Source organism: Rhinatrema bivittatum, chromosome 3, assembly GCF_901001135.1.
Source record: "Rhinatrema bivittatum chromosome 3, aRhiBiv1.1, whole genome shotgun sequence".
In the NCBI taxonomy this organism is placed as follows: domain Eukaryota; kingdom Metazoa; phylum Chordata; class Amphibia; order Gymnophiona; family Rhinatrematidae; genus Rhinatrema; species Rhinatrema bivittatum.
In genome coordinates this window covers 107,076,254-107,089,686 of record NC_042617.1, presented here as the reverse complement: position 1 = coordinate 107,089,686, position 13,433 = coordinate 107,076,254, and the positions used below count along the sequence as shown (strand labels likewise).

Sequence of the window (13,433 nt, the reverse complement as noted above, 5' to 3'; positions counted from 1 at the left end):
CTCACAATAAAAACTTCAAAAAATATATCTGAAGTGGAAAGTAGAAAGCCTACGAGGGAGTCAGTTGGTCAAGAGGTTAAAGGGGCATTTAGAGAAAATAAGGCCATCGCAGGAATGATTTAACAATTTCATTGCTTTGGTGTTTACTGAAGAGGATGTTGGAGCGATACCTGTTCCAGAGAAGGTTTTCATGTGTGATGATTCAGATCAACTGAACCAAATCATGGTGAACCTGGAAGATGTGGTAGGCCTGATTGACAAACTGAAGAGTAGTAAATTACCTAGACTGGATGCTATATACCCCAGGGTTCTGAAAGAACTAAAAAATGAAATTTCAGACTTATTTCAATTAATTTGTAATCTATCATTAAAATCATCTAATGTACCTGAAAATTGGAAGATGGCCAATGTAACTCCTATATTTAAAAAGGGCTCCAGGAAACTATAGACTGGTGAGCCTGACTTCAATGCCGTGGAAAATGTTATAAAGAACAAAATCCAAAACATTTAGATAGAAATGCTTTGATGGATTTACCCAAGGGAAGTCTTGCCTCACAAACCTCCTATATTTTTTTGAATGGGTGAATAAACATGTGGACAAAGGTGAACCAATAGATGTGGTGTATTTGATTTTCAGAAGGCGTTCACCAAAGGCCCGCATGAGAGGCTTCTAAGAAAACTATAAAGTCATGGGATAGGAGGTGATGTTCTTTTGTGGATTGCACGTTGGTTAAAAGACAGGAAAGAGAGAGTAGGATTAAATGGTCAGTTTTCACATTGGAAAAATGTAAACAGTGGAGTGCCTCAGGGATCTGTACTTGGACCAGTGCTTTTAATATATTTATAAATGATCTGGAAAGGGGTATGAGTGAGGTGATCAAATTTGCGGATGACACTAAATTATGCAGAGTAGTTAAATCTCAAGCGGATTGTGATGAATTGCAGGAGGACCTTGCGAGACTGGAAGATTGGGCATCCAAATGGCAGATGAAATTTAACATGGCCAAGTGCAAAGTGATGCATATAGGAAAAAAAACCCCTTGCTGTAGTTACACAATGTTAGGTTCTATTTTAGATTTACCACCCAGGAAAGGGATCTAGGCGTCATAGTGGATAATACATTGAAATCGTCAGCCCAGTGTGCTGTGATAATCAAAAAAGCAAACAGATTGTTAGGAATTATTAGAAAGGAAATGGCAAATATAGCTCCATGGTGCGACCACACCTTGAATACTGTGTGCAATTCTGGTCACCACATCTCAAAAAGAATATAGCTGCACTAGACAAAAGTGTAGAGAAGGATGACCAAAATGATAAGGGGCATGGAACGGCTGCCTTATAAGGAAAGGCTAAAGAAGTTAGGGCTGTTGAGTTTGGAGAAGAGACGACTGAGGGAAGATATGATAGAAGTCTACAAAATCATGAAATCACTTGAAGAAGTTAATGTCACTACCTCTGAACTTATTTACTCTCTCAGATATTTCGGCGACTTTTGATACCATCAGCCACCACCACCTCCTGACACGGCTAGAAAGCAACAGCATTTCAGGAAAAGCTTTCGCCTGGTTCAAATCCTATCTCTCTAACAGAAAGTTCTCTGTTAAAATTGGAAACAACCTATCTGCCTCACACCCCTTACAACAAGGAGTCCCGCAAGGCTCATCACTTTCTTCTACCCTCTTCAATGTTTACCTCACCCCTCTCTGCCAGCTCCTCTCCGACCTTAAACTCAAATTCTATCTCTATGCTGATGATGTTCAGAACATCATTCCCATTCACAACTCTATATCTGATGCCCTGGAGCACTGGGAAAATTGCCTTGCAGCCATCAACTCGCTCCTCACCAATCTTCAGCTTGCCCTCAACACTAACAAAACGGAACTCCTCCACATCTCCTCGCAACCCCCTGACCTCCTGCCTAATGACCCCAAACTTAACCTCCTCACAGTTCAACCCTCCGTTAGGGACCTCGGAGTTCTTCTTGATCCCAATCTTAGCATGAAACCTCACATCAACTCTATCCTCAAAGCAGGCTTCTTCAAACTCAACGTTCTTAAGAAACTCCGACCTCTGCTATACACCCAAGATCTCCGCACAGTGATTCAAGCCACCCTCACCTCCAAACTAGATTACTGTAATTCCCTCCTCCTAGGGCTCCCCTTGTCTTCGATAAAACCTCTTCAATTATTGCAAAATGCCACTGCAAGACTCATCACTAACACACGTAAACACGAACACATTACCCCCATCCTCAAGGACCTACATTGGCTCCCCATCCTCTCCCGTATACACTACAAAACTCTGACCATAGTACATAAGTCTATACACACCCACAACTCCAACTGGCTCAACCTACCCTTCACTGCCCCCCTGTCCACCCGAGCTACCAGATCTGCCAGCAAAGGTACCCTACATGTACCTTCCTTGAAAACAGCTCATCTTTCCTCTACCCGCGACCGTGCCATCTCCATTGCCGGTCCGGCCCTCTGGAACTCCCTACCTGTCCACATGCGCCTCGAACCATGTGCGATCAAATTCAAAAAGAAACTAAAAACATTTCTGTTCAACCAAGTCTACCTAGAATAGCTCTTCCCATCCTCTCCTCATGCCGCTCCCCCACAGGAGACCGCCCTCTTCCTTATATTAAGGAGATAATTACTTTGTAAATTGTTATTCTCTTGTTATGATCTCTTGTTTTTTAATCTATCCTTCCATACTGCCTCTGGTTTACCCCCCGCCCAGTTTTATATTTTCCCTGTTGAAATGTATTTTCCAAGCCTTCGGTTAATATGTGAACCGGTATGATGTCCCCACTAATACCGGTATATAAAAGTTTCTAAATAAATAAATAAATAAATTATGGAATGACTCTTTTTTATCTGGCTAAAATTTAGCTAGATAATGAATTATTGCTAGATAAGTAGTCAAATCTAAAAAAGTTGCCATTTAGCCGGATAACCTGACTTATCCAACTAAATGGCTTTGATTACAGACGTTATCATGTCCACCCTATAACATACTATGGAAACAGTCTTAACACGTAGACTCTAATAAAATTGCCTCCAGAGCATGTACATAGTAATAGCGTGCACATTAACCCGGTGTTGAAATATGACTGATCCTGTTCTAACCTTGTCTCATCTCCAGCTGGCTCCACTTTGCCTACCCCATAGACTTTAATAAGACTGAACCGAACGAGCTGAAAAGGATTTGGATTTTTCAAAAGACTGTGCTCATTTAGTTTGGATGTCCTGAACTTAATATAGACTCATTCTGATCAAATCTCACACTTGGAATATCCAAATGCCCATCCCTAGATGGTAAAAGAATGACAACTTTCTGAAAACAGCCTGCAGGTGTACTAGTATTTTACAATGTCTTGCTGTCTGCTAAATTCCTCAAGCTAACTAGCCCAACGTGAAAGAGGGGAATTCATGTCCTCCTACCCCTGAATCATAATTCCCCCTCTCCCACGTCTTTCATGAGCCCCATCCAGTCCCCCCTTGATAGCCATCAGATATCCTTTACCCATCCCTACAGGGAAGATCAGTCCCCTGAGATCCCTCTGATCACCCCAACAGGAGGTGCCCTGATCCGTATCTGGAATAAAGGTTCAGCTGCAGGGATCTATGTCTTTACAAACAGGAGGGAAGCCAAATCTTTCTGCCTGGAGTGCTGCAATATGCTGAATTATGTCAACAGGTAGTGATGTGGTGAAGCATTCTAGATGCTGCAGGTGTCATTTGGCTCCTGCAACATCTAGAATTAATTCTTCGTTATGGAGGGATAGAAGGGGCGTCAACATTTCATGAGGAAGGGGCTACTTCATTTTGGAGAGTGGTAGGTCGGAGAGGGGTTTGGAGCCAATCTTCCTGAGAGGGATGGGGTGGGTGTCTGATGGTTATTTGGTTGTATTGGGTAGTGCTGACAGGGGGATAAGATGATGCTTGGCAGGAGGGGAGCGGAGCCAGCTGGGAGACTGATTATCATGGGTGGGGGGTACTGGGAGAGGAAAACCGCCACGCAAATCCCATTCACTTTGGGCTTATTCATACAGGGGAATTCTAGAGGCAGCTGGACAGTTTTAGGCCAGTGCACAGTAAAGATTTAACACCTGCTCTCAGGCAGGTGCTACATTTAAGGCATTAGTGAGTGCATGATAAATGATGTGTGGAGGAAAGAAATTCCATGCTATTACTTGTGCACATACTAAAGACTCATTTACACATGGTGTCCCCTTTACTTAGTACTTAGTGTATGTATAATACAGCTTATTGAATTTAATTTTACTTATCTTTATCATTGTTCTTATACGTAATGCCTATGATGTGTTTGTATTTTATGACTGTATCCCATCTATGTTTTGTATTTATTTTTAATTCTGGATGTTATGAAGAACCTTGCTAATGTCTTCTGAATCCAGTTCAATGGGCATGCTAAACTGTTGATTTTAAAAACGTTGCTCGTGCAAAAACACCCATTTCCATGCATATGTGGGCTGCATGCAAACAACACAGATTTTAAGAAGCCTCAGAATATGCGCATATGTACCCATGCATGCATAAGGGGGCAGAAAAGGGATGGGAAAGATGCAGGGAATGGGTATTCTGGGACAGGGCCAAGATTTACGTGCATTACCTCGAATTTTAAAACTGAAAACCGCAACGCGCATATGCTAGATATCTGCGTAACTTTACTGCTGCTCCTGATGATGAGCATGTCTACAGAGCTTCAGTTTTAGGGCTTATAGAACAGGGTGAACTAGACAAACTGGTGGGGTAATTGCAGATCTAGGAATGTGACTTGCGTGAGCATGTTTTGAAAATCGCTGATATACGAGTAAAAGCAGACAGGGTCCTATGGAAGACACACACTGGTTGCTGTGCTCGAATATCCTCTTAAAATTAGAAGCATACTTACCCGTGGTTGGGGCATTTTAAAATATACACGCGCAAGCGCACAATTAAAAAATCAAGCATATCCTTGCTCGTGCACCAATATGCGCGTGTATGGATGCACGCTCGCTTGTTTTAAATCGACCCCAATATTTTTATTGCACGCTACATAGCCTTAGCATATGCACTACAGGCTGAATTTTAAAAGCCTTGCTCGTGCTAAAAGGTCCATATACATGAGTATATGAGCAACCCAGATTTTAAAAGCCGCTAATTATGCATGTATATCTGCATGCGTGAGCTATAAGGGGGATGGAAAGGGGCAGGGCATGGGAAGGGTATGGGCATTCTAGGGTGGGGCTAAATCCATATTTTTTAAAACCAGAGGCCACAGGGTGCAGCAGCTTGTTAGCCGCCTCTATAAACTGCTGCTCCCGATGAGGAATAAGTCTGTAGAAATCGCATTTAAAGCCTAATAGGGTGAGGGGTCCAGGTCAACTGGGGGGAGTGCTGGATGAATAACCAGAGGGGTCTGGATGACCAGGAGATTGACTGGGCAAACTAGTAGACTAACTGGAAAAAACTGAGAAGGTCCTTTGCAGAACACGTTTTAAAATCTGCTTACCTATGTACGCGAAAGCTGACAAAGTCCTAAGGAATATATACAAAACACGATTGCTCGAGTAACTGCTTAAAATTAGGAGCACACTTTCGTGCAGCAGGCATATTTTAAATCATACAGGCACAAGTGTGCACATGATTTAAAATTCCAGTGACTGTCCGCTCACGTGCCCATACGCACATATAAGGGCGCCTGTGTGCTCCTTTTAAAATTAACCTGTAAGTGTTATTGCATAGGTGCCAACAGAAAGAAATCAAATAACATAATCAAACTGAATACTGACGCGAACAAATAACTAAACAAAAAATAGGTTTACAAATATTTATTGTGGTCTGCACAGCATTACTAACTTTCCTTTTAGCACCATTTATATATTTGCCTCTTAATTTTTTTTTTTAATTTTATTCTTACATTTTGTTCTCTCTGGGACACAGATAATGATTATATCTGATGATCTCAAGGTTATCAAATAGAGCCAGAAGATTGCTAGACTGTATTGGTTGCCTGATTGTCTTCTAGAATTTTACCAACAACTTAAATTTTATATTGACACATATTTTTACCATAATCATTTTGTTCACAGTGGGATGTACCATGCCAAAGGTTACCTCTTTTTTGCAACAAAACAATTTCATTGGCTAGTGTTTTGTTTTGTTTTTAAAGAGAAAATCCCCAATTTTTGAGCAATGCAGCCTTATACAACCTGAGCTCATGATACAAATGTCACAGGCATTTTTCTCAAGATATTTTTACTTCCATGTAATTATCTTTATGGATGTCATTTATTTATTTATATATTTATTAATGTCAGTAAATTTACTAACAGTTTGCAACCCTGAGAGAAAGTATAACCAGCAGAAAAATCATTAATGAAACTGAATTTGCAGTACTGTATCCATGTCTGAAGGATCTCTCTCCAAACGGATATAGACAGACACAGTCCCAAAGAGAGCTACCAAAATCGCAGAGTCTGTACCATACATCCCATATGACATGGCTTAAGGATATAAATATGCATGCCCTAGAAAGGAAAATAGAGATATGACAGAAACATTAAAATTCCTCCGAGCATAATTCAGTCTTCAGGAAGTACTAGAGAAAATTGTTATGGTTTAAAGCTGAATGAGGGTATAGTTAGAAGTAATAGAATTAAATTATTTTTACATAGAAAATATAGTAAATGCATGGAACAGCCTCCCAATGGAGGTGATAAATCTAGTATCAGAATGCAAAAAATCCTGGATTAAGCATAGAGTTGCTGGGAAATGAGGGTAAAACCTGAGACCAAATAAGATCTGTGATACAGTAACAGGAAAGAAAACTGGGCAGGCTAGATGCGCTATCCTGCTCCATATTTCTATGTTTCTTTGTTTAGCATTCTAGCTTTAAGAGCAGAATTAGGTTTGCAAGATGAATTTTATAGAATTACTAGTGTTAGAATCCAGCCGTCAATCCAGGCACCTCAATGGCGGACATTCACCTTGCAGCAGGGAGCCGCTATTGGACACTCTGATGCGTGTGATACTAGGACCAGGTGAAGAGATGCTTAGGACGTGCATGCACATTGGTGCACACGATTCGGTGCATGCTGGCGGGAAAGTTGGGTACCCGCCCCGATGATGTCTCATGCTTAAGACTACTTAGCCTGCCTGGACTAGAATTTGTTAGGGATGTGCAGAGCAAAATTTTATGTTCATATTTTTTATGTCCTAAAGGGGGTCCCACTTGCGGCCAATATGGACATAAAAAAAATCCAATGAGTTGGGTATATGTACATATGTGCAAAAAAAAAATTTAAACCCCCTCACCCTCCTTAATCCCCCCCCCAGACTTACCACAACTCCCTGGTGATCGAGCGAGGAGTGAGGACGTCATTTCTGCAATCCTTGGCGAGAAGCATGTGACGTTGGTGGCACGTCGAGTGACGCGGCGTCACGTGATTCCCGGCGAGTTCGCGCCGGACGGCTCGTTCGGCCCAAAAAGAACTTTTGGCCAGCTTGGGGGGGCCTCCTGACCCCCTCAAGCTGGCCAAAAGTTCTTTTTGGGCCGAACGAGCCGTCCGGCGCGAACTTGCCGGGAATCACGTGGCGCCGCGTCAGTCAGACGCGGCGTCACGTGATTCCCAGCAAGTTCGCGCCGGACGGCTCGTTCGGCCCAAAAAGAACTTTTGGCCAGCTTGGGGGGGCCTCCTGACCCCCCCAAGCTGGCCAAAAGTTCTTTTTGGGCCGAACGAGCCGTCCGGCGCGAACGAGCCGGGAATCACGTGACGCCGACGTCACGTGATTCCCGGCAAGTTCGCGCCGGACGGCTCGTTCGGCCCAAAAAGAACTTTTGGCCAGCTTGGGGGGGCCTCCTGACCCCCTCAAGCTGGCCAAAAGTTCTTTTTGGGCCGAACGAGCCGTCCGGCGCGAACTTGCCGGGAATCACGTGACGTCGCGTCTGAGTGACGCGGCGCCACGTGATTCCCGGCTCGTTCACGCCGGACGGCTCGTTCGGCCCAAAAAGAACTTTTGGCCAGCTTGGGGGGGCCTCCTGACCCCCCCAAGCTGGCCAAAAGTTCTTTTTGGGCCGAACGAGCCGTCCGGCGCGAACGAGCCGGGAATCACGTGACGCCGGCGTCACTCGACGTGCCGCCGACGTCACATGCTTCTCGCCAAGGATTGCAGAAATGGCGTCCTCACTCCTCGCTCCATCACCAGGGAGTTGTGGTAAGTCGGGGGGGGGGGATTAAGGAGGGTGAGGGGGTTTATATTTTTATTTTGGCTCAACAATCGCGATTTCCCACATATCGAACATATCTATGTTCGATATGTGGGAAATCCGATCGTTTATGTCGAATCAATTTTTTAAGTAAAAAAAAAATATGAGTTGCGTTTTACTAATGCGGTCAATCCGAATGCACACCCCTAGAATTTGTTGCCTCAGCAAGAAGGTCTCCTAGTCCTGCTCCTCCTGGTTCCAGTCTTCTGTCTTTCACAAGCCCTCCAGCCTGGTTCCTGCCTTTAGCTCCAGCTTGGTTCAGTCTTCTCAGCCTTTAGCTTTGCTTCAGTCTTTGCCTGTGGCTCTGCTACAGTCTTCAGCTCCACTTTAGCCTTCAGCCTTGTCACAAGCCATCAGTCTTGTTTCAAGCCATCAATCTTGTCCTTGCCTGGATTCAGCTGCAAGCTTGGTCTTTATATAGACTTTTGGACTCAGTCATCGTCTGTCCCGTGCCAAGATGCACTCACCTGCCATTGGCATGGGTCTCAGGACTCTACCTACGAGGCTGCGTCACGGCAAGAGGGGCTCATACATACAAAGTTCCTTACAACTAGAGAACAAACAACAAGACACACTAAAATGCTGGTACATCTGCTGGCTATTTTTGGAAAGCTGTCATGTGTTTACTATCTAGGGATGTTCATTTGGATGATCCGAATGTGAAATTTGATCCAAATGAGTCAATGCTCAGTTCAGACATCCAAACTGAATAGACGCAGTTCTCTGAAAAATACAAATTCTTTCTGGCTCATTCAGTTCAGTCCCAATATAGTCTATAGCAGTGGTTCTCAACCTTTTTCCCATCGTGAAACACCTGACAGACAACACTCCCATGTGTGACACACTGCTCATTACAATCTATGATGGATATAAAAAAAAAAAGGCCCCGTATTACTTTTATTGTTAAGAATGACATAAGGGAAAAATAAGAGTTCTCCCTCTGAACATAAATTATATAAATAGTAAACCTCCCATACCAGAACAGCACCAACTTCCAGCACTCAAACAGTAACCCTAAGAAAAGGCAACACTGAAAATATTACACCAGGCCTTAAAACTCCAATACTTCTGTTAGGAAAATGGAACAAGCCAGGCTGCTATAGAGCCCTACCTAGAAATTACATGCAGCAGAATACCTCATCTAACAAAGAATAAAGAGACCATAAAGCATAAATAGAAACATGTAGACGAAAACTGAACTTGAAACTGCAACAAGCCAGTGTATGCAGTGCAACAAAGAAAAAAGAGAAATCACCAGTCCTCATAAAATAAAGCAAGAAATATAAAATCTATAGCAGTAAAATCATACTAATAAAAAGAACAGATTATTTTAAAACAGCGAATGAATGGAATATCCAATAATTAAAAACTCGTATAAAAATTTTCTGGACACCAATAAAATATTTTAAAAAAGCAGACACAAAGACCCAATAATTAAAAATAATAAGGAAAACAAATGCTCTGCTTTCCATACCTGGAAATGTTCGATTTACAGGTGCCCTGAGAATGTTGTGAATTAGTAGGCAGAGGGGAGGTTGCTTGCAACTTTCTCCTCTCTCTTAGTCACACACATGCTCTCTCTCTCATTTACATAGGCTCTCAATCACACAATTACGTACATGCTGTCTCTCTCACTTCTATAGGCCCTCAATCACACAATTACACATGCGCTCTCTCTCTTTCTCTTATACACACAGGGGCGGATTTTAAAAGGAGCGCGAATAGCCTACTTTTGTTTGCGCTCCAGGCGCAAACAAAAGTACGCTGGATTTTAGTAGATACGCGCGGAGCCGCGCGTATCTGCTAAAAACCTGGATCGGCGCGCGCAAGGCTATGGATTTTGTATAGCTGGCACGCGCCGAGCCGCGCAGCCTACCCCCGTTCCCTCCAAGGCCGCTCTGAAATCGGAGCGGCCTCGGAGGGAACTTTCCTTTGCCCTCCCCTCACCTTCCCCTCCCTTCCCCTCCCTTCCCCTACCTAACCCACCCGCCCGGCCCTGTCTAAACCCCCCCCCTTACCTTTGTCGGGGGATTTACGCCTCCCGGAGGGAGGCGTAAATCCCCGCGCGTCAGCGGGCCTCCTGCGCGCCGGGACGCGACCTGGGGGCGGGTCCGGAGGGCGCGGCCACGCCCCCGGGCCGCCCCGGGCCGTGCCACGCCCCCGAGCCCGCCCCCGGAACGCTCCCGACACGCCCCAAAAACGCTGCGTGGTTCGGGCCCGCCCCCCGACATGCCCCCTCCGAAAACCCCGGGACTTACGCGAGTCCCGGGGCTCTGCGCGCGCCGGTAGGCCTATGTAAAATAGGCTTACCGGCGCGCAGGGCCCTGCTCGCGTAAATCCGCCCGGTTTTGGGCGGATTTACGAGAGCAGGGCTCTGAAAATCCGCCCCACAGGTTCTTCATACATACACATGCTCTCTCTCATACATACAGGTTCTCAATCACACATATACATACTGTCTCTCTCACACACAAAAGATCTCAATCACAAACAGGCTCTTAATCACACAAACAGGTTTTTAATCACACTCACATACAGGCTCTCAATCAGTCACTTACATACTTGCTGTCTCACTCACATACACAATCTCAAACACATATGCTCGCTCACTCAGTCACTCACGCTCTCTGCCCATTGAACTAGTGGCAACAGACTCCTTCTCTTCCAGCTCTCGTGGCCTTGAGAAAGAAGTCCCATCAGCCCATGGAGGCTGATGATGCTCCTCTTTTTGCTCCAGGCTACACTGCTCTTCTTCGGGCCTATGCTGCATGCACTTTCCCTAGCATTGTCTGTTCTTCCCACACGCATGGCTGCTGCACTCCACTTCCTCTTCCGGGCCATGAGGGAGGACGATGGGAAGAAGAGATCATGCTGGTGTCGCTGACTCCAGCTCTTCTGCTGTGTTCCGCCCAGGCTATCAGCATTTTAAGCCCGGGCAGAGGAAGAGTTCCCATTTTGCTGGGGCAGGGGGAGCAGCTGGGTCAGCGGGGAACCGGGAAGCGTGGCGACACACCTGCGTGTGCTTGGCGACACACTGTTGTATCGTGACACACTGGTTGAGAACCGCTGGTCTATACAGGAACCAAAGCCAGACAAAGTGGAACCAGTTAGGGATGGGACAAGGAAGGATCAGGACCAATCATGTTTCAGCACTGGGTTAAAGTGCATGCACCACTATGTACATACTCTGGAGGCAATTTTTTAGTGTCTACATGCTAAGATTTTTGCATAGTATGTTAAGTGCTGTTTTAATGTTCACATTACATTTTTACTAAGGTACAGGATAAAACCATTTTAGCTTTAATTTTATTGCACTATTATTTAGTTTCTCTTTTCCTGGCATGTTCTTCCATTTCATATTATGCCCAGTTTCTCTTGTACTTTTTTCAATTCCATTTTCCTAGACCTGGATCATTATCCCGCTTGTCTCTATTTCCCTCTTGTCCTTAAAATCACTGTTTTCTTTCATCCTCCTTCTCGCTATCATGCTTCTTGCCCTTTGTTGCTTTCCCTGTTCTGCACATCTCCCTGACACCGCTTAACAGTCAACAGCACTACAAGTGGTATGTGCTCCAGGACTGCTCAGCAGTAAGCAGCAGTCGGAAGCTGCATGAAGATACAAATCCTAGCATCCCCCATGGAGATGCTGATCCTGTATTAACAGCAGACTAGTCAAAAAATCCTAAGATCCTGTGTTCTAAAATGCACTCTGCCTCTTATACTCAGTATTCACACCCTAGGGGCAAAGAGCTTCTCTCTACTTTCCCAATCAATTTGACTTTGTGAAGTCAGCAAGTCTCCTAAACTGCCCGTGGTCTGAACCAACCAGATCATTACAAGCAGCACAAGGCACAGATGAAAAATCCACTCTGTCATACCAGGACTATTAACAACCTTTCAGTTTATTAAAGAATGCTGAAGCATACTGGCCAATACATGTCACAGAACGCCTGGAGGACTGTTTCCATTAGCTTTCTTGCAGTGCTGTTCAGTATCAAATACAGCAGTGTGCTGGATCCACTCAATAATTAATTCTGTGAGGACAGGATTAGAAGGAAGATATTTGTGACGAGTTCAATAAGTCCTATATTCATAAAATTAGTTGGTAGGGTAGGTAGTTGGTATTTAAAGAAAATTCATACGGATTATTTATGAATTGCTATGTTGAGATGTAGTAATGCAATTTTTAAATCGATCTAGTTTACACAAAACTATTTTAAAGAACAGACCATGTGAATAGATACATCTGAGGCTGTGCACATCGTATGTAGTGTGTGTGACATACAATTGAGCATTCTGGCCTAAGCACATACAATGGTTTAAGTATATTCAATGAAGATAAGGAAAGGGGTTAAAAAAAACAAAAATATAGGAAAGGTTACAATGAACAGGAAAGGATGCATGACTAAAAACAAAGAGATGAAGAGAAGAAAGGAGAAATAGAGAGAGTAAAGTAAGAGAAAAATAAGACAGTAAAGTAAGAGAAGTAAAGGTGGGGAATGTGTGATGCCACACATTCTAAAAGTGCCTGGGTAACGTTTTATAAACAGAACACAATTTTAATAAAAAGCAAAATAGAAATAGCAGCAAAAGAAACAGAACTAGAATAAGAGCACAGGAAGAAATGAGGGTACAAAATACAGAACTTTACAGAAGAGTCATAAAGTAATACATAAGAACATAAGAACATAAGAAATTGCCATCTGGGTCAGACCAAGGGTCCATCAAGTCCAGCATCCTGTTTCTAATAGTGACCAATCCAGGCTACAAGTACCTGGCAAGTATCAAGACACTAAGTAGATCCCATGATACTGATGCAATTAATAGCTGTGGCTATTCCCTAAGTAAACTTGATTAATAGCCGTTAATGGACTTCTCCTCCAAGAACTTATCCAAACTTTTTTTGAACCCAGCTATACTAACTGCTCTAACCTCATCCTCTGCCAACAAATTCCAGAGCTTAATTGTGTGTTGAGTGAAAAAGAATTTTCTCCGATTAGTCTTAAATGTGCTACTTGCTAACTTCATAGAATGCCCCCTAGTCCTTCTATTATTTGAAAGTGTAAATAACCGATTCACATCTACTCGTTCAAAACCTCTCATGATCTTAAAGACCTCTATCATATCCCCCCTCAGCCGTCTCTTCTCCAAGCTGA

General features: G+C 43.8%; 1 protein-coding gene across 4 annotated transcripts in view; it reads right to left on the bottom strand.

The window, feature by feature from the left end:
- Positions 1 to 13,433, bottom strand: part of MACROD2 (mono-ADP ribosylhydrolase 2) — a 2,649,380-nt gene that overhangs the window by 408,400 nt on the left and 2,227,547 nt on the right. The gene's annotated exons all lie outside the window — the stretch shown is intronic.